Raw genomic sequence first — 22,706 nt, forward strand, 5'->3', positions numbered from 1 at the left:
ATCTTTGTCCGCTTTTATTGGGCTGCATCTGCACTTAAATGAGAAGTTGCCCAGCAGCTCCAGTAGCGTCAAGGAGTTGTGAAACTTCTGCATTGGCCGCATCCTGTTGATGAACCTCTGTAAAGCAGCGTGACCATGGCTACGACGGCCATAAGCTTTAAATAACAAGAAAAAGGGAAAAAAGCGGGAAGCGCAGCTCCTGGAGCTGCTTCGATTCAGCGTATCGAAAGCGTTACGCGGAAAATCGACTGTACACGAGCGCAGATCGTGACTCAGCAGACACATCGGAAGCTGATGCAGCGCCTCACGACATGGTGTACGTGTAGAACCAGCGACAGATGAGGACTATAATTGCAGATGTTCAGATCTTCGGTTCCTCGGTTTTCAGAACTTGAACTTTCAACCAGAACCACAGAGATCACCTCATTGTGCTGCATCGGACGATGAAGCGACTGCAGCTCAAATGAATGAGTTATAGTTTTATTTTATTGGAAGAAACAAAAACGTAGGAAAGAACACAATCAGGCCGTCCCGCTCTAAGAGCTGCGTAATGTCTCGACCCACCAAGACTTCCTGTCTCCACGGTGCTCGGAGGTGATGTCATCACGTGTATTAGTGCTGTACGAGCAGCAGCACATTAACAGCTGTATGTGGAGCGCTGCGTGATGTTGAGCGTCTAATCCGTCGCCTGACATGATTCAACTCCACTGGCACAAGAGCTGCATTACTTCATCCTAACACGAATTCTCATGCATCGCGACTTTTTGGTTCTTTTATGAACCAAAGGGACGGTTAAGCTGCATTCCACAGCGTGACACGCAGAAGGTCAGCGTTTATCGGAACTGAAAGGAGGGAGGCCCGCGACCGCTGCCCCTTCTCTTCTTTACTGCTAACGTCTTCCTCAATCTGACCCTGAGTCACGCGCGGGCCGAGGCCCGGCTGTTACGACATCGATACCGACGGACCTCGCATCACGGTTTCGGTGGAAACATTCGGGCATATGCACTCAGCAGTTCTCGCCAGCGCTCACAAGACAGGACGTAGTGAGTGGTCACGCTCCGAGCAGAGGGGTGAACGAACGGAAAGAATGACCAAGCATTAAGAGTACGAGTGACGGAAAGCAGAAGAGAGCAGAGGGAGAGGTCAGCGCATCAGAACTGAAGGGCGACCTGGACTCGGTGATGAGCAGTGCTATGCTAAAGCAGCTAACACAGAGAAAAGCCCCATCAGATCGTCAGCCTGCTTTTACAGCCTCGTGCTCCTGCAGCTACAAAACGAAAGAATAAAAGCTTGATACTGGTTCTGTTCACATTACACACACACATCTATGCTCATAAGTCCTTCTATTGTCAGACGGAGAGAAGAGTCGAGGAGGAAGGCCTGCTTTCAGTTCCCTCAAGTAAACAGGCTTCGTACAGCGTGTGTGCATGTGTGGATGTGTGCGTGCACCAGTCTGTCTGTGAGGGGTTATTAGGGTTGGGTGGGTGAATGGTGATTACTGTGGTTTTCCAAGGAATTTCAAACCGTGCCTTCCTGCGGGTTTACGAGTGTGCATATGCGAGCGTCTCTAATAGAAAGAAAGAGATGGAAAAAAAAAGAACGGAGACAGACGGAGATGTGCTGTGATTCACAGTTCCTCCTCCTAAACCGAACCTTCGGCCGCAGCTGATGTCGCAAGCGCCCGTCACGGCCGTGTGAGGATGACGGCGGATGGAAGTAGCTCGGACTCAACCAGACAGACCTGGTTTTAAGCTGCATGCAGATGTCATGTTTGCAAAGACAAGTTGTTTTAGAGCCCTGATCCTCTAAATGGGCCATAATAAGGGGGTCAAAATGTTTTCCTAGCAGGCTCCAGGCATGAACGCCTCAGTGGCTTCACAGCCTTGAGGGCCTCCGTTCACTCAGCTCCTCAGCTCCTGTCATTCACTCAAGTCCTCCCCCGGTGGCTTCTAAATACTTTCATTACGTCGGGGCAGTTGATGCTCTGGTCTGTCTGACCTCGCGGCTGGAAAGCATAAACACACATGAAGTGTGCGTGAAATAGGAACAAATTACTTGAAGTTGGCGTCACTTTTCTCAGAAAGACAAGGAATAAACGTGTTATTACACAATCAGAAACTTGGTTTGCAACCACAGCTTCTGTTGGGACTCCACTGCACCGGCATGAGCTAGAAGTCCATTCTCCACCAAAATAAAACGTGGAAAGTGTGTCTGGGTGTCTTCACAAAACAGGGGCCTGGTTCTTGTGCAACTGAGTGTAAGTAAATATTAGCACAGCGAGGCTGCAGACACACAGATGTATGAAATGTCAGGGCAGTGGCTGCAGAGGAAGGCATGCAGCAGAACTGGAGACAGGAGGACGGCGTGGGGAAAACAGAGGAATGACGGCTGGTGGACAGGAGACGCTAGAATGAGTGACTGTACAGTAACTGAGCTTCAGCTGGGATGGAGACGTGCCCACTCTGTGCTGCCTGTTGTGTAAAACAAGAAGAGGATGTTAAAGAAAGGGTGATGAGGGTTCAGACCAGCACCAGTAATGCAGCGAGGTTAAGTGGTAATTCTTTAGTGTGTGTGTGTGTGTGTGTGTGTGTGTGTGTGTGTGTGTGTGTGTGTGTGTGTGTGTGTGTGTGTGTGTGTGTGTGTGTCTCAGAGGAAACTATGCCGAGTCCTGCAGACTCCACTTTAATCTCTGACAGACTGCAGCGGACATGTTCTTGAGCAGAGTTCCCCAACGCGGACCTCAGGGTTTCAAAGGACGCAGACGGGGAAACGCAGACAGGCAGCGAGTCACGGGTCAGTGTCACAACTTAGGAGAGGTCACACAGGATGCCTGTGATGAGCGCTAAATGGACAGGCCCCCAGCAGACTGGCTGCACACAGCTAAACCATCAGCAGGTCTCATTTCCACACACAGCTCCGTTTCACTCGTTTCCTCCAATTGTCCATATTTAATGTGAAGTCATTAAAAAAACACACAAACACAACATGAACAAAAGGAACAAAATAAACTCAAAATAAAAAAATCAAATAAAACTGGCTTCAAAGTACAGTCTTGGGCATGTTTTCTACCAATTCTGACATCTACAGATTTACAGCTGGCAGCCTAATAAATCATAAAGCGTTCTGAAGCCCAGGTGTCACGTCTGCAAGATTCTGAGCAGCTCAGGACGTTTCATAAACACGGTTTCAAATGGTCACTCTCCAGGCCAGTGTGTCGTGAGAGCAGCACATGCCAGAGAGGGTGTGTGTGTGTGTGTGTGTGTGTGTGTGTGTGTGTGTGTGTGTGTGTGTGTGTGTGCGTGTGTGTGTGCGTGCGTGCGTGCGTGCGTGCGTGCGTGCGTGCGCGTGCGTGCGTGCGCGTGCGTGTGCGTGTGCGTGCGCGTGTGTGTGGCCTGGTCATCTCTGCGCTAGCTCCCATTTAGCAGGACAGAATGGAGCGTGAGGGCGTCTGTCCGGTGCCGAAGCATGACATCAGTCCGTTGGCAGAGGAGGTGTCGGAGCAGGTGCTATATGGGACCGGGGGAGGGATGGAGACGTGCAGGGAGGGGGTGGAATTGGGGAAGGACAGGGAAAGGATGGAGGTGTGGGACAGCAGAGAGGAGGGCGGCGCAGGAGGACGGGGCAGGAGCCAAGATGAGTGTCCAAGTGAGCCTATTTATAGCTCTGCGTTCTACCTGGCCCTTATCACCGCCAGTATATCCTGCTATTTCCCCTCTGCTCATATTCAGCTCATATCCAGGAAGAGGCACAAGTACATTTACCTCTGAATCACATGCTATCCGTCCATATTTAGCTTTTTCTACTCTTTGTCAACCTTACAGGATGTAAAATCACACTAATAAGCGATTTCTGCTGTTTGACTTCTTCCATCAGTGCTTTTACCCACAGATGCAGTCGTTTGACCTGTTCTTGACTTGAGACGACCCAATACAACAACTCCATTACTGTCTATTATTACAACAGTTTGGTTGTCAAGGGAACATAAAAAACACAGTTCTAGTGAGTCCAGCCATCTGCTGGAAATCAGCTCTATCCAAATAAACTCCAGCTACTATTTAGCAAAAGGTCCAAAATGACCTTGTGCTCTAATTCAGCAATTAGATCCAAATCTCTGTTCTGAAGACAAAAAGGTATTCATGCTTTGTATCAGTCCATTCTGTAGCAATAGGTCAGTGGAGACGAACGGCGAAAGGCTAAAGCGGCGTCGCTGTACGTTGGTGGTGGCACAGACGTTAAGAGTGGTTTGTTTGTCGTTCCGAGACCTGTAGGTTTCATCATCAGCTGCTCCACAAGTGGTTTTATACAACTCAAAGAACTGCACACACATAATTAGGGTTCGGCCCCTTTAACACGGATAAATCAAACTCCAGGGGAAAATTAAATAAATCACACTGTGTCATTGTCACTGTTACTGCTCGCACATGAATCCTCTCCAGGCCCACGGCCGCAGTCTCCTGCAGCACCACGACATTGTGTAATGTTGTAATGTCTCTGGGCCATGTGTTACAACATAATGGAGCCTTTGTCTTCCACTTATCTGGCTGCAGCTCAGGCCGCGAGTGGAGCTGCTCGGCGCTACTGTGTAGCCATCGGACTTCCTGGATCTGACCGCTAGGACGCGGGACGGAGACGCCCATGCTCAGAACGCTCACCTTCAATCACACATATGGGAGCGTTCGGTGATAAACACAGGAGGCCTCATCCTTCACCGGTCGCTGGGAGCTTCGACTTAGGAAATGTCCTTGGCTCTCAGGTTGTTTTCACGGTGAATCCCTGAGTCCACCCACACAGTCGAGCCCTGCAGAGACCTTCTGTTCCTCAACCCAGGACTCACTCACGAAAACACACACAGCAGAGAGCGACTGTCGCAGGAAGAGGAGAAGAACAATAGAGGGGAGAGAGAAGCTTTAACTGTGGCTGGATTTACTCACTTACACAACGCAGCCGTTTTATTCCTTATTTCATGGTCCACTTAAAGTATGGAAGCAGCTTGATAATGTGCATTTAGTAATGTGCAAAAACAAGAGTGAAACTATTTAAGTCAGTTGCTGAAAGAAGTAACATAATGTATCACACACATACTATACATGGACCACAGCGTGCTTTGACATTCGTCCTGTGACTCCGGTCCACATTTGATGAAACAAGTACAAAACGGGGTGAAATTAGATTCAGCGGCGCACATCAGCAGCGGCATAAAGATGTGAGCGCGTGTTTCACGGCGCCGGCAGAGAGCGGTGCATATGGACGGCTCACGTTATGGCTCACAGCGCTAGAATGCGGCTTGGTAATAGCCGTGAAACCACATGTCACTGTGGATGGAGGAGAGACTCCAGAGCCGGAGCCGGGCCAGGCCTGCAGCTCAGCAGCTCCGCTTGGTTCCGCTGACGCCCCCTCTCTCACTCTTCCTCACCTCCTCCTCCTCCTCCCATTCTGTGTCATTGCCTTTTTAATGCCCTTCTTTTGCTCTCAGTGTTTTTCCTGCAGCTTTTGCTTAATTTTTTCCAGACTCCTCCACTTTGACCTGAGGGTTGCTCCATGAAAGAATGTCCTGCTCAGACCAAACGATTGTATGGTTTATTTATTTTATGCCACTTTATTCCATTAACCCATTAGAGTCCAGACTTGCTTCTAGTTAAATGGAAAATTTGCAGCTTATGAACCAAACAACATGAACCATGTGAAACACTTCTCTGAACAAATGCTGTTGTGTGACACCGGTGTCACTGTGGGCTCTTATGGGTTAAACTGATGTAAAACACATGTTTGGGATTCAAATTGGATTGTCTCCATTTAGAAAGCTTTCAAAATGCTGATAACGGTTGATGTTGCTCCGTTACGTGAGGAGGCTTCAGACGCTCACTTCACCAGGAGAACAACTTGGCAAACGTTCAGTCAAAACCACAGTTTAATAAGAATGATTTCAGACTATAAAGGTGATCAGTTCTCAACACATCCTGCCTCCATTGCCGTTTCATTGTCTCTCACTGCCAGACTGATAACACATGATCTCTACCATTGTCCACTCACACACGTTTCTGATGTGTTCAGGGTGTGCAGGACAGCTGGGCTCCAGTGTTGATCACCCAGTGCAAGCAGACTGGCAAAGCAGAGGGTGGATAGAGATGGATACACACACACACACACACACACACACACACACACACACACACACACACACACACACACGTTCTCTCCTCATTTAACCTGGACTGCAATTCGTCTGCAGTAGCCATTGTACATGAGGTTTATGTGAATATGTGATGTTAGTAACTGCAACTGCAAAGACGTATTAGTGTGAATGAGATTGTAGCGCGTACTATCAGTTATTAACGACTTTGCATTCGACAATTAACTGTTACCTGCACAGGTGAATGTGTGGGAAACAAGTTATTGTAACACCTGCATCAATGTGGCTTCAGGCTGAACTCCTCCTGATTCGGTGTCTCATGAGTGTCTCATGGCGTTTCTTCTCCACTTTAGCTTTGTGTCAGTTTGGATGAAAACATCTGTCAAACAATCCATCCTAAATGAAACAGCTCTCTGCCGATCAGGCCGATGTTTAACTCGACCGGTGCAGGTGAATTAATGAGCAGACGTTCAGTCTCTGCCAAGTCTCTACTCAAACTGATCATTAACGTCGATGCCTGTACTTAGCTGAAGCATGTGCCACCGATGCTCAAGTTGCTGCATGTATTCAATTTTCTAAACATATTCTAATTTTTATTACTTGTGCATCTAAAGTATATAAATGTGTAATGTTGAAATAAAAGAGTTCCACAATTTTTAAAAAGCATGTTATGCAACGCTGGTAACCACATTTATCTAAATCAAAATGAATGACTGTTGCTGATGAAGCATCATGATGTGAATCATCATCTTACTTTAGCCTAAGATGCTGAAGTACTCATCGTATTCCAGTATATGAGCAGCATGTGTCAGTCAGCGCTGGGGTTGGACAGCAGCTGCCGCCGAGGTTTACCTCTGTACAGCTACATTCATGGCTCCATGGTTCCCAGATGCAAAACATGGACAAAGGTGAAAGAAGCACCTCCAGCCTCTCAGCAATAGAAGCTGTGGCTCATGCTGAGGTGCAGCAGAGCTGATTAGCCTGTGATCAGATTACAGCATTTATTACAAAGTAACTTCACTACTTGACTTTTGCAGCCGTAACCACAGTTTCATTACGGAGTCTAGACAAATGCTCCAGCGTCTCTGCCACTGACTCCTTCACAACTACGCTCTCACCTCAGTGGTCACACCATCATCCGCGCACATCCTTTAACATGCGCAAACGACAGACTGGAACCACGGGAAGATGATTGTATGCACGCAGACACACACGCTCACGCACACACACTGCTTAAACTCACAACACACCGCTCATCTGCAGAAACAGAGGATGTTATTATAGGTCCCACCCAGACGTGATGTCATTCGGCCTATAAGAGCAAGCGTATCTTTAAACCTGACACATTGGGGCTCGTGGCGTAAAGAACTCATTACATACACACAGTAGAGCCGCCCCCTGTAAATCTATATGCAAGTGTTGCCCGCCGACAGCGGAGTAAGTGTGAGCCTATTTGTTTTTGTGTTCAGCAATAAAACATATATACACAGAAGTGGCTGCAGTGGAAGCGTCTTCATGGAGCTGTGTAATTATGGTGTGTGTGTGTGTGTGTGTGTGTGTGTGTGTGTGTGTGTGTGTGTGTGTGTGTGTGTGTGTGTGTGTGTGTGTGTGTGTGTGTGTGTGGACTGGGGTGTGGAATAAAATATGTTCAATTTTGTCATTTTTTACTGTAAATGTCAGCTTGATGACCAGAAGCAGCTGCTTTGTCTTCTAGAAAAACACGAACTACTGTCCTGAGAAAAAACATTTGTCTGTGAAAATAGGATGCACTAATAATTAGTGAGTGCATTAATAGCAGGTATCGCTTACATCTGCAACTGTTATTTAATAATAACACATACTTGTCATGTTTGCAAGGCACAGAATCTATTTCAGGAAAACCTGCGTCCCAATATCAAAACAGCTCACTGAGATTTGCTTTGTGATAAATGTTGTAATACAGATGATCGACCGTCACTCACGCCAATTATTGGCCACTCAACGTTGAACCGCTCCCTTCAGCGTCTTCATCTGATTCATGCTGCTCAGTTCAGGAGAGCAAAGTTGGCAGACAGCACAAAAAAAACAGCGATTATCAGTAAAATTAGATAAAACACACAACCGCCGCCGTGTTTAAGACGCAGATGCAGGATCAACCATCGAGGAGTTGCTTTAGCGGGACTACAATAGCGCTCAGGCCTGTGCACTTCAACCTCCAACACGTTGCTCGGCGCCTGACGTCTCTACTAAGCCTCCTCTCTGATCCCACATGCTCCAGGCGCCCTCCTTGTTGTTGCAGTGTTTAAAAAGATGTGAGCAGCACTGTGTTGTACTAAGACAGATCTGGGAGCGAACACGCATAAAGTCTGTGGGCGCTTCAGGCTACATACAACTGCAACTGCACGCGCACACGTGTGGCTGTGTGTGTGTGCTTGTGCACGTACGCTCCCACTTTGTGAGTTTTTCTCTATACTTGTGTTTTGGATGCTGCTGCTGCCGTCTCCTCCATGTATGTGCATGCGTTTTCTATCTTATACCTCCAACGTGCACGGCCGATGGCGAATGGAGACAAATGCAGCGCAGGCCCATATCGAGGCAATGAAAAGAACCATTTCTCTCTACCTACAGATCAATGGGTTCCCATTCAATTAGAAAGTCTGAAACCATTAGCACCCGGCTAATGACTCCATTCTGGGGAGCGGAGGAGCTTTGGCCTCGGGGTAGGAGGGTGGCAGGTGGGGGAGCTAGAAGACACATCCCGGCTGGGTGGGGGACTTCTTTAACTGCATTCATTACGACGGCATTACACATCTTTAGTGTCTTATCGGGCCAGTTGCACGCTTTACTGCAGCGGGGTGTTGAATGCCCCCCACACCCTGATAACTGCTTCCCTTTTAGAATTTGATTACTCACTTTGGGTCTGTTTTTCCTACATTTGTGCCTCTGTGGGTCCTGCTAGTGTATTTCTGTAATGATGAAGGCAATTCATTAGTGACTTATGGAGGCAGCTCTTTTAGATGAATTGAAGCCCCCCTCACCACCAGTTTACCTCCCTCGTATTCTATTACAGTAATGTGGCAGTCACTCATTCCTCCCGACTTGTCAAATATACGGGTAAAAGTCGCAGCAACGGTCCCAGTCATGAAAATGGCGGCAGTCCTAGACAGAAACGCAATAAAGGGTGAAGGGGAAAGAAAGCAGCAGACAGTAGTAAGCAGAAAGCAGGCAGGGAGCCAGGCAGACAGAAAAAGGGGTGTCTATAGAGAGTTTACAGGTAGGACCCATGCGGCTACAGGCAGAGGCGGGACGCCACGGTCAGAGTCCATATCCTGTGTGTTAATAAGCCGAGCCTCGGGGAAACGGCAGCTTTAATAGGGAGGCGCTCTGCCGCTGCTGAACACATGCTGGAGTTCAGCGAAAACACTGCGGGCCAGGAATTAGGTCACTCCAGATAAAACTACAACGCGTTCGGCTGAGAGTGTGTGAAATTCATCCCCACGAAACGTTTGTAAATCAAGCAAATATAGCAATTGGAGTCAACTAATTCAGATGCAGATGGAAATATTTCCTACTTTCACTAAAGCTCGTCGGACTCAAGACTCAGACTCCATTTTAAAGCCAAGGGGAATATATTGATATTACGTTTCACAGCTGCATTTGCACACATGAGGTAAGGAGTTGGCCCCGTGCAGAAGGAGCCAAGGTTAAGGAGAAAAGCAGGGGATGTGATGTTAATCTGCAAAAATAAATCAGAAAAAACTGCATTTGTCACGAATCTAGTCATCCTGTAGTAAAGATTAAGTGATGGCATGAGCGCTTCTCCAGATGCCATCATTACTTGAAATGGAGTATCTGAGTAGACAGTGAATGAGTCAAGGTTCAGATGAGAGGAAAACAGAATGATGTGCTTCCTGTTTGATTACTCTGTTCTGACTCTTCTGCTGAAGGAAGGACTTGGGAAAAGTGATTGGGTCCTCGCTGGGCCCGGCCCGAGGGGAGGCACTGGAGGGGTTCATGGGGGGCAGAGGGGGTGGGGGGCACTAGGTGTGGAAGGTTGCGCTGGAGGACGGAGGGGGGAGGGGGGGGGGTCGTCTCTCTCCCCAAGAAACGCTAACTTGGACAGTGGGAGGAATTTTCTGTAGTTTATCCAAGGAGAGCTGCTCCATCTGTATAAACTGGAGGCTGCCAAACTGTAGGCTCACACACACACACACACACACACACACACACACACGAAGAGCAGCAGAGGATCTTAACTCCCTCATAGCTCGCTGGGATCCGGCAGCGCTCCGATGCTCAGATTAAACACTGTTAAAGCACTCGAGAGTCCGCTGAGAAGCCGCGTCCGGAGGCTCTGCCGGCTGCAGAGGCCCAGTTCTGCTGAGCCGCTCTAATGACAGAGGTTATGTAAGTGTGAGCTGCCATCACACTCCGCGGCGCTCAGATGTGACTCAGCTGGCGCGACGCCCGCCTGCATGAGCGTGTGTGAAGAGGTACGAGGCGTGGGCTGCTGCGACCTTGGGACAAGTCCTCCTCACTTTGTTTGCCGTGTGTGTGTGTGTGTGTGTGTGTGTGTGTGTGTGTGTGTGTGTGTGTGTGTGTGTGTGTGTGTGTGTGTGTGTGTGTGTGTGTGTGCGTGCGTGCGTGCGTTTGGGCGTGCGTGTGCGTGAGTGTGTGTGTGCGTGCATGCATGTGCTTATGAGCGGCCTCCTCGTTTCCCAGCAGGCCTTGCGGCGGAGCCCTCGCATCTTTCCACAGGATCCGGACCTGCGCCGGGAGCTGGAGCTCCACAGCGCCTCCCCCCGGCCTCCGCTCCGCGTTACTCCCTCCTGACGGCGCGTCCTCCCTCTGCTCAGAGCGCGCGTGTCTCTTTAAAGGGCCGCTCTGCTTTTGCCGAGGGGGCAGAGTTCTCCTCCGTGAGTCACTGGGCTGTCCCTGGCACCGGCAGACACATGCACACAAACGCACACAAACGCACACAGCACCGCACGCTCTCTCGAAGCTCTCCATGTTTATGAGCGGCGCTGGCCCGACGCCCGGCCCCAGCGCTGCACGCTTTAACCCTTGAGGAGCGCGCGCCGTTCCAGTTTAACCCTAAACAGGAGCAGCAGCTCGGCGAATTGGACCTCGACTGTTGATATGGCGTCTCTGACGGCCTCTGAGACAAACGCCTGCAAGTAGCTGCGCAACGGCTTCCATGAAGGCCACAAGTGGTTTCCAGGTTAGCTGCAGCTTTAACGTTGAAGACAGGCGGCTGTTTAACTCTTTAGTTCAACCTTTAGACCATTAAACAGTGCAGTGAGGACGGTTCAGCTGGTTGCCTCCAAAGTTCAGCCTTTGAATTTGAACTCTGTCGACCACATTCTGTGCTGCTACGTTAACACTATTAATACTTTGCAGCCCCCTCCTCTTTGTTTGGCTGCCTCCTCACAATGCTCCATCTCCTCGTTGTAAACACTCAGGACGGGAGACGGTCAATATTTGAGCCATGATGTCAGCGGATCCGGGCTGAGGAGCGAATAGGAGAAACCTGCCGTCTGAGCAGCGCACAAACACCCACGGGCCCAGAGGCGGGTCATAACCATGGAGGAGCACGGGAAATGACACGCGCGGCCTAGACACATACGGGCTGTAGGACCATTTAGAGCCGCTGTAAATTGTGTAAAGCATGATGGGTGCAGTGACAGATGGTTTGACCCGATCCGCAGCGGTGGCGGGAGCCGACGTCTGAGCTCCCAGAGAGATGGAGCCATAGCTGCTCAATAAGCATGTCAGGTTGGAGGCAGGGCTATTGGCCTCCCACCTTTACCAGAGGGTGACCCCTGGAGTAATCCCCTGAGGGTCCAGACTAATAATAGTATATGGAGACGACCCTATGGAAATGATAGTCATATCATAGACAGAATCAGATGGCAGTAAATGTTAAACGCTGCACAGCTCGTCCTGTTCACACAGAACAGCAGGTAAGAGTTTAGTAACACAATGTTTAACTAGAACAGCTGGCAACACCTGAACATACAGTGACCGAGTCAAAGAAACATACTGTACACACACACACACACACACACACACACACTGTAAGTACGGTTGCTAAGAAGTGTTCTGTAATTCTAGTGTGTTAATGACTCTCCCAGGCGCACTGCACAAGACGTTAGAAACTCTGACCGTGATTTAGTGTGCAGCGATGCAAGATGGGACATGACCCACAGATTAACACTGGGCTGCGTGCGCGCGCACACACACAGGCACACACACACACACACAGACACACACACACACAGACACACACACAGACACTCACCAAACCACCAAATACACACACAGACACACACCAAACACACACACAGACACACGCACACACGCACACACACACACACACACACACACACACACACACACACACACACACACACACACACACACACACACACACACACACACACACACCAAAGCTGAATTTTGTTATGAAAGGAGGACGATGCTGCACAAAATTCCACAAACCACAAAGCTCCGTTTCAGCCAATACGTCCTCATCACCGGTCTTTGCATTTGCAGGTTCACTGTGGTTTTATGGCCAACTCAATGCCATTGTATTTAAATTCAACACTATAAAATATCTCTCAAGTCTCTTTACATGGGCCATTGACTGACATTACAGTCGCACATCCATCATGGCTGAAGTCACTTAGCAGCCATTAAACTGGAACAATGTTTGTGTTCATGCAGCTCGACTTCGACCAAAAACAAAAACACACATCCTCATTTACCCGCCACAACCTCATCACAGCCGCACAAACAAGTCGTTTTTGATCCGCCCGTCACAGACGAGGAAGAGGAAGGAGAGGTCCCCGAGACGAGCCGCCGCTGATTTGTGTCCAGCGTTTGCTGTGAAGTGCATCACCACAATGTCGCGTTGGACGACTTGCGGTCTTTCAGACGAACTGAAAGCAAAACAACAGACTGGCAGCGCTTTAACCGCTGCACAGAAAGAAAGGGACAGGTTTTGTTTTATGGCAAGCAGATGTGTTCTGTGTTCGCGAGATCAGGCACCTGCTCTGCATTGGCTGAACCTTCATCTGTGGAAGTGTTGTGACGTGAGCAGCTCTGGGTCAGAAAACTAAAGAGGTTTGTTTTGGACAAATCCACTCCTGTGCGACAGGAAACGTGCAGCTTGATGCCCCAGAATAACATGTACCTGGACAACGCTGACCATTCAGACAGCTGCAGGCAGCGAGGAATGACTTTCCAAAATAAAAGACCCAGAAATGGATGACTGCTGGTTAAAATGTGGTTCACGATGAGAGAGACAGAGGGAAAAGGATTTGAGGCTAAATGGGAAAAGAAATGAGCAGGAAGAGCCCATAAAGTTACACTGAATGAAAGAGACAGTGCGATATGCCCCCATCCTTTTAAAAGTTAGTTGAATCTCCGGAGGTTTAATTGAATTTGAAATGAGTCAGGAGGCAGAAAGTTAGCAGCAGCTCTGTGGAGCTCAGCGCTGGAGATGAAGAGCCGGTGAATGACAGCAGCGACGGCAGAGACGACTCCATAACAGCGGCAGACAGAGGAACGTGTGAGGGAGAGGATTCGGCCACGCACAGGTAAATTGATCTCACGGGACGGCGAGTAATAGCAGAGTAAAAGCCAGCGGGAAACATGGAAAACAGAGGACGTGAACAAAGCGGCTCGACGGAGGAGGAGGAGGAGGAGGAGGAGGAGGAGGAGGAGGAGGACAGACGTAACGCAGCTCCGGCCGAGGACTCGCCCCAGAGCAAACACAGGCCCACGCAGCTGCAGGAGGAGGGAACGGCACCAGCAGGACGCGAAATGTGACAGATCTATTTCAGGTCCGGCCCCTCCCGCTCTGAGCAGGTACCGAGGTCAAAGGTCAAGGGCAGCTCCCGCAGCTTTAGAGTGGATTCGTCTCTTCTGTACTTCTGAACGACATACAGTAAAAATCATGTTTAATCATTTCCTCTGTATAAACACTCATCTGTTCATTTACCACAGAAACCCAAAAGTACAAGTGTGCATTCTCTTCCTCTTTATCCGTTAGTCGGTGATGATTTAAGCTTTTGGTAAGTTAATACCAGAGGAGCTGGTGGTTGATTTCACAGTATCAGCAGCTGTGACGCTGAAATGATCTTGCTTTCCGTAGATGATCACACTTTTTACACATGACTTTTAAAAACAAACCCAATCTCCCACTGTACAAGCCCCCCCCCCCCGGTCCGGGCCTATCAGGCTGCTGGCACAGGGGCTGATTATGCAGGCAGCTGTCAGCGCTCTCAGGTGAGGCCCCGCAGGCGACAGTTCAACTGCTTCACTACGGCTCTGCCACCGAGGCTGACAGTAGCACGAACACCGGGAGAAAGGAATGCTAATGGATCAAATCAGATGGGGGGGGGGGTGATGAGCAGGGCAGGAGGCGCCGCTGATCAGCCGTCACTCAGCCGAGGCCTGTATTTGTTGCCGGCGTCTGAGTGAGAAGCACTGGCCGCCCAGGATGATGCCCCTCGGTTACTGACACGTCTTCCCTCCTCGCTGCCTTGAAGTCGGGGAGATGAACAAGGGGGGGGGGGGTACGCGGGGCTGTGTGCAGTGCATCCTTTCTTCTGCCGTTCATCCGCCTCCCTCTTTGACTGTCTGTCTGCCTCACAGCCAAAGCTGCCGCGCGAAGAGGCAACATATCACAACTTAACGGCGCTTCCTTTTTTCCGAATAATGCTGAGTTCAATATTATTTTGTTTTGAACTGCGCGTGCTCTGGCGCCGGTTCTGGGCTCCTCCGGGGCATCTCCTCCCCGCTCTCAGGAGGAGAAGCGATGCTTCACTTACGGGCAGTCAAACAGCCTCCTGTGTCGTGGGAGCTGGAAGTGCTCCTCTTCCTCGTCTCTGCATGTTTGATTCCCCTCACCTCCACAGGACTGCGTTAACGTTGAAGCCCCCGCGTGCACGGGTTCACGCCGTGGGTGGCTAATGCATTGTGACAACGCAGACAGATGGATGTATGATCAGCGGCTGAAGACGCCTCAACCAGGACGTGCCTGTCGCGTCACGTTACGGCTCGCAGCCGTGATCAGTCCGCGCTTTCAACCGGGCAGAAAATGACCCAAAACAGCGATCTGTCGTGTTCTTGAACGTCTTCACACACGTGAAGTGTGACATATCAATGCCCTCCCCCCGTCGCCGGCAGATGGGTTTAATTACTACAGGCACGATAACGAGATTCTCTGTGATTAATACACACAGCAGTTATGGATTTAAGTGCTGGGGATTCCAGATAATATGATTAACAGCGGTCGGAGTGGGGGCATCTGGCAGATTATTTGAAACGGAGGAGGTGCTTGAGCGATTGCGAAATAAGTGCGTGCACATTGTGAGTGAAACGGAGACGCGCGGCAGCAGAATGCCGGACGCCTGACGCCGAACGGGACGTGTTCTCTGTCCACTTGTTATTGTGGAACCAGCTGTCGCCCTTAATAACAGATTACATATTAGGCCGAACACGCGGCGGCCGAAGCTGCAGGCCTTTCGCAACCTGTGCATCTGCGTTTGTGTTGTGATCCAAGCGCAGGATCCTGTGAGACAACGGGTCTTTATGTTGTCTAAATGGTCTAAATGACTTTCTGTTATGGAGTCACGACTGAAGCTTTTTTTTTCATTTCACTTGTGGCTGTCGCTTAATTTAAGAAACACAACCTAAAATACTTAGAACGAGCTACTGTGAATCAGGGTGATTTAAGGAAGTCTATTTCCACGGTTCCTCTTTGGAGCGCGTCCTCCGTCCTGCTCTACTTTTTCATCTTCACCTTTAAATCTTGCTGGTGTTCTGCTCCACACACACGTTGTGCCTGTGGGTTGAGCTGCAGCCGTACGTGTGCGACCGCGAGGCCGACGGTGTGACTGCTCCTCTCAGGGCCAAGGGTTATCATGAGGATCTCTGGCTTATTCTGACTGTATGGAGAGTGTCTCCACCCATCAGTCACACTCCAGAGGAGCTCACATACACAATAAGACAAAGTAAGATGCTCCCTGCAGATAAACGCCACCGGACGGCGAAGGGGAAGCGTGTTTGTTTGCACTGGTCTCTGCCTGTTTAGAGATCTGCCACATTTGACTGCAACAGATAATTTCCAGTCACATTATGTTCGTGGTTGTGCGCTAATGTGCAGACAAAGAGCCAAGTGGAACAATCCGTCCCTCAAGACACTGTGGAAGTTTTAGCTTTTGATTAGTTGGGTATTTTCAACAACTTTCCAATTTCCAATAAACTATTTCTTTTGTGACACTTGCCTTCAAACTGTCTGGACTGCCGCTACCTTGGTTAGTGATTTCATAAACCTCCTAGAATAACCTTAGACAACGCTCCAAAGAAGGTGTCTGAACTTTGCTGCTTCTCAGCTGTGGCTTTGACACTTGTGGGTGAGGAGCAACAGCAACAGTCAGAGAGAAAGCACAGAATTAACCAGAGTTAACATCGCTGGCAGCTGAGGGATGATCCTGAGTTTAATGACGCTTACGGTGGCGCTGCATCACACAATGACTGTAAATAACCACAGGTTCATTCGTTACTGCGTCCTGACAATCAATCGTTTGAAGCCTCGTTTAGAACATAATACCACTCATTCAAAATGCTCTCTGATCAAAGCCAACTTTTATCAGCACTACGTCAAACCAGCTCCAGCCGATGTAAACATGTTAGAAGACAGTTTTCTACTGTGTTGAGCAGAGTAGAATGACCTCCAGCCTAACGTTAGATCACAGCTCAAAGGTTTGGGGGTTTTTAGGTGAAGATAGATGCACAACCCTTCAGTTAAGACACATTTCTTAGACCCACGCTGGGTCACCCCCCCCGTCCTCTCTAGCTGCTCTTTTGCAACCATCACAGTATAGAGAGCGAGGGAAGAGTAATTTGACAAAGAAAGGGCAGTTGGCACCGAAAGTGAATCAAGGGAGCAAAAGCAAACAGAGGAAGGAAGGAAGGAGTGGGACGGCAGGGAGAAAGGGGAGGAGGGAAGTTGGCGGGGGAGGGAAAGGGAATGAGGGAAGGGAAAAGGGGGTGAAGCTGAAAGCGGAGCGCAGACGAAGCCGCATGAAAACAGAGCGTCAGACGAACACGTCCACTGACCAGAACCAACTGGACCCTGGTGGGAAACAGACAGAACCCCGAACACAAGCTCCGACAAAACACGAGCCCTGATCCACTTTATCGCGTGCGTCAGGCACATAAACCACAGTGAAGCTCACGCCTCCACGTGCACGGCCTCATTTAACGTGCACGCTCCTGTTCCCAGCAGCCTCTGGGACGGACGTGCACGACAACCATCACTGCTTCCTGTTTTTTCTGGAAATGAAACTATGTCAAAGGCGCTAACGCTGGCAGCGCAGTTAGAAAAGCATCCCTGAAGCTCGTATGAATCCAAATCCATGCACGCGCGGAGATGAAGCCACGGCGGCGGCTTCAAACAAGGGCAGCGCTCAGAGCTCCAGCATCAGTTATCAGACACATGGCACAAACATGCCAATAAACAGTAAGTTCATCTATTATTTCACAGCTTGACCGCTCCTGATATTTGTTCTCAAACACATCGACTGCACATAAACTTCTTTTTGCTGTCATTCGTAGAACGGCTTTTCAGCCTGAGCTCCTGCAGAAGCGTGCAGTTAGTTCGTGTTTCTAGTTTAAGCCCTCACGTACATCACAGGCTACCATTCAATTCTAAAACCCCCTCGGGGCTCACTTTGTTTTGGCCCCAAGTAGCTGTTAGCTCATTGACCCCCGCACATCTCCCTGGCCCCTATATGCAGTGAGGGATTGTACACGAGACGGGGTCCGAGGTGCGAGAGATAAAGGAGGGTCAGCAGCAATAGAGAGGAGCACTTCTTCAGGAAAAGCATTAAAGAGGCAGGTATTGATTTGGGATTTTAAATGTTTTTCACAGTGATATATCCAATTAGCCTCTGAACCCTCTATGGGTGTAAAGCAGGCTCCCCTGAGGCCGAGGAGGGGGCAACTATACTGTAATACTTTTCCTCAGGCTCCCACGTATGATAAGAAACAGAATCCACAGCGGCAAAGAAGCCGGAGGCCTTCAGAAGGTTAAGATTCAAAAACACCATATTTATTCACATAGGAATCATATTTTTTCCACGCAGGTCTACACCAGCTGGCCTGAATGCGTTGATGCTGTGGGTGACACTCACTGGTTCGGGGCGTGTGGACAGCTCCAGGATATTGGTGAGCTTTAATTCTCTCTGCACATCCATGTCTGCCTCCTCCTCCTCTCCTGCTCAATCGATGGTAAGTTATTTAGCAGATAAAAGAGTCGGATCAATCCAGCTGCACATATCACAGCGCCCGCAACTTGTGTATATTATCTGGCATGTGTGACAGATAGAGGGAGGCTGTGCACGCCTGTGGATGGCCTCGCCACATGTGTCTGCGTCCAGATGTGGAGGTGCAGTCGCACTCACTGCCGCTGAGGCAAAAGCCCAGTTAGAGGCTCAGAGGAGAAGCTCACGGTGCAGACTATTTGCTGGTGGCCTTTTGTAAATACTAAATTTGATTTGTCATTAGGCGCCTGGTCCGAAGGAAAGGAGAGGCGTGAAGCACTGACACAGGCTAGAGTGGAGATGTGAAGACTGGAGAGAGGGACAGGATGTTAGTTTGAATGATATGAAAACCAAAAGAACAAGTTTTGGTTTTTTTACCAGAACGTAACACTGCAATAATTCAAAGCGAGAGTTCATCCGTCAAGAACAAAAAAAGTCCTTACACCTAATTGTGGTCAAAGTGGAGCTACTATATATATATTCATTGTATGTGTCCTGAGAGCATTAAATAAAGTGAAACACAGAAAACCCCGCAGCACACACACACACACACACACACACACACACACACACACACACACACACACACACACGCACGCACACACACACACACACACACACACACACGCACACACACACGTACACCACACACGCTTAAAATTACGAGTGAGTCATTGCGTTGCCGAGCAGGGCCTGGGGATTTCCACACAGAAAAACAGGTGACATCTGCCCAGCTCCCATACAAATGTACATAGAACCTCTGTACATGCTGCTCCGTGTGCAGCTCAACCTGTAAATATAGGACGCAAGCAGCCTCTTACGTCTCACACAGAACGGGCTGATGGCGAGTGAAAGGGAACTTGTGCCTAAATCACCTCTGCAGCTGAAGCACACCTGCTAACCTGATTACACACACACACACACACACACACACACACACACACACACACGCCTTGCTTACCCATACACACAGGTGAGACGGCCACGCATGGCCTGTTTTCACTGCAAATAAAGTTCACACAGACTATACACAAGTCAACAAACAGCGTGCGAGCTTGGCACCAAACATGGGCCTCGCTTCCTGCATCGCTGCTTGGGTTTTAAACACACCGCGCGTCCTCCTCCGCTCCAGTCCTCAGGTGCACGTGTATGAAGTGTCTCTGTCTTTGCACGTCTGCTGGTGGATTAGCAGTGACGCTATTCAGGCCAGCACCATATGTGGCTTTTCTGAAGAGCCCTGTGGATGACCTACATGGGAAATCCCCGCTCTGGGGCTCGGTCAGGTCTGACGGCGAAGATTCCATTACTGTTTATTGTAAAGCGTTTGCAAATGAAGGAGCCTGGGCAGCGCTGGGGAATATACATAGGACATAATATATACATTAACATCAGCGTTTGACCCTGTGAGCTTACACACAAGTAGAGATCATATTCAGGGTTTGTTGATCTGAATAACTGTGTGCTTTACACGCCTTTCCAGCTGCACGTGTGTTCAAGCCTGTTTGTCTGTCAGTCCGTCTGTCCACCTGTGAAGCAGCAGCGGCAGAAAGACCCAGAATCGACCTGCATGTCTGCTGGGCAGAGAGATGTGCAGTCGGGGAACAGCTATCGGGGAATGTTTGACAAAGGCCGATATAATTCATCCTAGACAATGTCCTAAAATGGCTAATTATGCGGCCCAATTAGTGCAATTAGTGGGCTAATTAGACAATTATCTGAGCAGACAATCTATTGGCTGGAGACGATCGATAAAGGGAAGAGATAGCGGCAGAGATTGGAATTTACTTCTTATTACCTCAACTGCTCTGCTCATGAAGTCAAGATGTTTTTTATAAGACACTGGTAGTTTTAAACCCGTCAGTAACGTTTAGCTTTGACTTTACTCTTCAACCCTTAACGTTCATGCTCCTTATTTTAGTGGCTATGCTGATTCTTAGCGTTTGAATTGGCTCCAGGCGCGTGTGCAGTCGACAGAGGTGACAGCACAGAGTGGGAGCTGCCGTTCCCACAGGACGAAGCGGGAGTCAGGACTGGCTACAGATCTTATCTGATCATCGTGTCAACACCACAGACCTCCTCTCCCTCCACCGCCGTCCTCCTCTGCTGCTCTGGCGCGTTCATCCTTCACTCCACTGCAGAATTACTCAGGATCCATCTTTCTTAGTCACACATGTCCCTGAGACACACACACACACACACACACACACACACACACACACACACACACACACACACACACACACACACACACACACACACACACACACACACACACACACACACACACACACAATCTTCCTCCACGTGTGCAACACTGGCATCAAGTCAAAGTGCCGGTAAATTGTATTAAAATAGTGCCGTGCTTGTTGCAAATTTACATGCGAATTAGGGAGAGTAGAGGTAATTACTCTAGGCCAGTGCCACTAATTGAATGATGGTGGAGCCTATTCTCTCCTCTCTCCTCCTTTCTTGGTTCGTTCTACGTACACGAGGCTCCAAGCTCCTCTTCAATGTCATTATGCCGCTGCTTCGCCCTCTTCAAGGGCTCGCGTCACAGGCGAAAGGAAACAATGTGAAGCAGCGATGTGAACATAATGGCCTGTTGTACTCTTTGTGCGATCGCCGGTGTGTGTTTGTATTCTTCAGCCATGTGGGACGTTAGATTAATTAGATTAAGATGTAGATGTGCTGTTTGGTGGGTTCTGCCGCTCTCCTGCCGTCCTGAGGGAGACAAATAGGAAGCAAAGTGAAACATGGAAGCCGATTGGCAGACATGTCGTGATCAGGCACAGACAGGGTTTGATGGAGGCCCAGGAGAAAGGAGGTGTGGTGAATATGGGAGCAACTGTCATCTCCACACACCTACAGGTTCCCATTGGAGCATTTGCATGGAAAAGTGTCCAGTGGCAGATTCCTGTGTCCTTCTCTAAAAGCAGCGAGTAATAAACCACCAGTGAATGAACAGATCATCATAAGATCTGCAACGGATCATCAGTGGTTGGTGCATCGCTGGAAAAAAAATAATGACCTTGATTTTACATACGACAAAGACAGACGCAAGTGTTATTCTTGTTGTAGGTCCGTGTGTGAGCCAGACGGTGTGAAGGGCCGAGAGCGGCCGCTCTCAGGAATATCAACCTGTGTCTGTCAGCCTTATCAGATGTGAACCAGTCATGGATAACTAAACACACTGCCCCGCTCAGCAACCCGCACACACACACACACACACATTCAGAAAGGCATAAAAATACACATACACACACACGCACACGCACACGCACACACACACACACACACACACACACACACACACACATTCAGAAAGGCATACATAAAAGTACACACTCCACACATGCCACACACACACACCTGCACACAGACACACACACACAAACACACACACACAAATTCAAACATGTTCACGAGACCTGAAAGCATGCAAGATTGAAAACGCACAACAGACTTGCTGTTTTGTGAGTTTTTCATCTCTTCTTTGTTCAATATAAACACACAGACGCACTGAATGATTTACAGGCACCCTGTAAGTACTTGAGCATTATATTTAAGTAATGCAACAACACAAAATTTCCTTTAATCTTTTTCTCAATAATAATTAGCTTCACCTCCATTAAACACACATATTAATCAATTACTGTATTAGCAGATTAGTGCTAATGTGCTTCTGGACTACGTTGCATCTCCCCTGGTGGTGACAGGAATTAAAACCCTGTCGTCATACAGCAGCCAGACAGAGTGCAAACACAGCTTTCATTGATTCATAGCCCCAGGTAGAGAGCACACAAGGTGCTAAATGAGCAACTGCATGTGTGAGTGAATCATAGACTCATGTACAGAAAGTCCCACAATGCATCATGCCTGTCTGCACCCAAGTGCTCGTGCCCAGAACAGAAGGTGCACATAGAGCCCCAGACTGGGGAATCTCCCTGTGGAGGAATGAGGGAGCACGAAAACACGACACAGGAAGCAACAGGATGGAACAACCGAGCGAAAGCAGCTTGAGACGCCCAAAAAGCAGGAAGTTGGTCTCACTTCTTTCGAGGCTTCAACCCGTCGAAATAATCCTCTCAGCTGCCGTCAAACAAACACAGCAAGATGAAAAGAGAACAAACACAGAAGCTGAGCGGCAGAGGGAGCAACTTTCATCAACAACCTGTGCAGGTCACCAGCATTGAAGAGTATACGTAACCAACGGCAACAAAGATCGACCACAACCATGTGGGATGTTTAATACGAACCTAAAC

This window comes from Betta splendens, chromosome 7 (genome assembly GCF_900634795.4).
Source record: "Betta splendens chromosome 7, fBetSpl5.4, whole genome shotgun sequence".
Classification (NCBI taxonomy): Eukaryota; Metazoa; Chordata; class Actinopteri; order Anabantiformes; family Osphronemidae; genus Betta; species Betta splendens.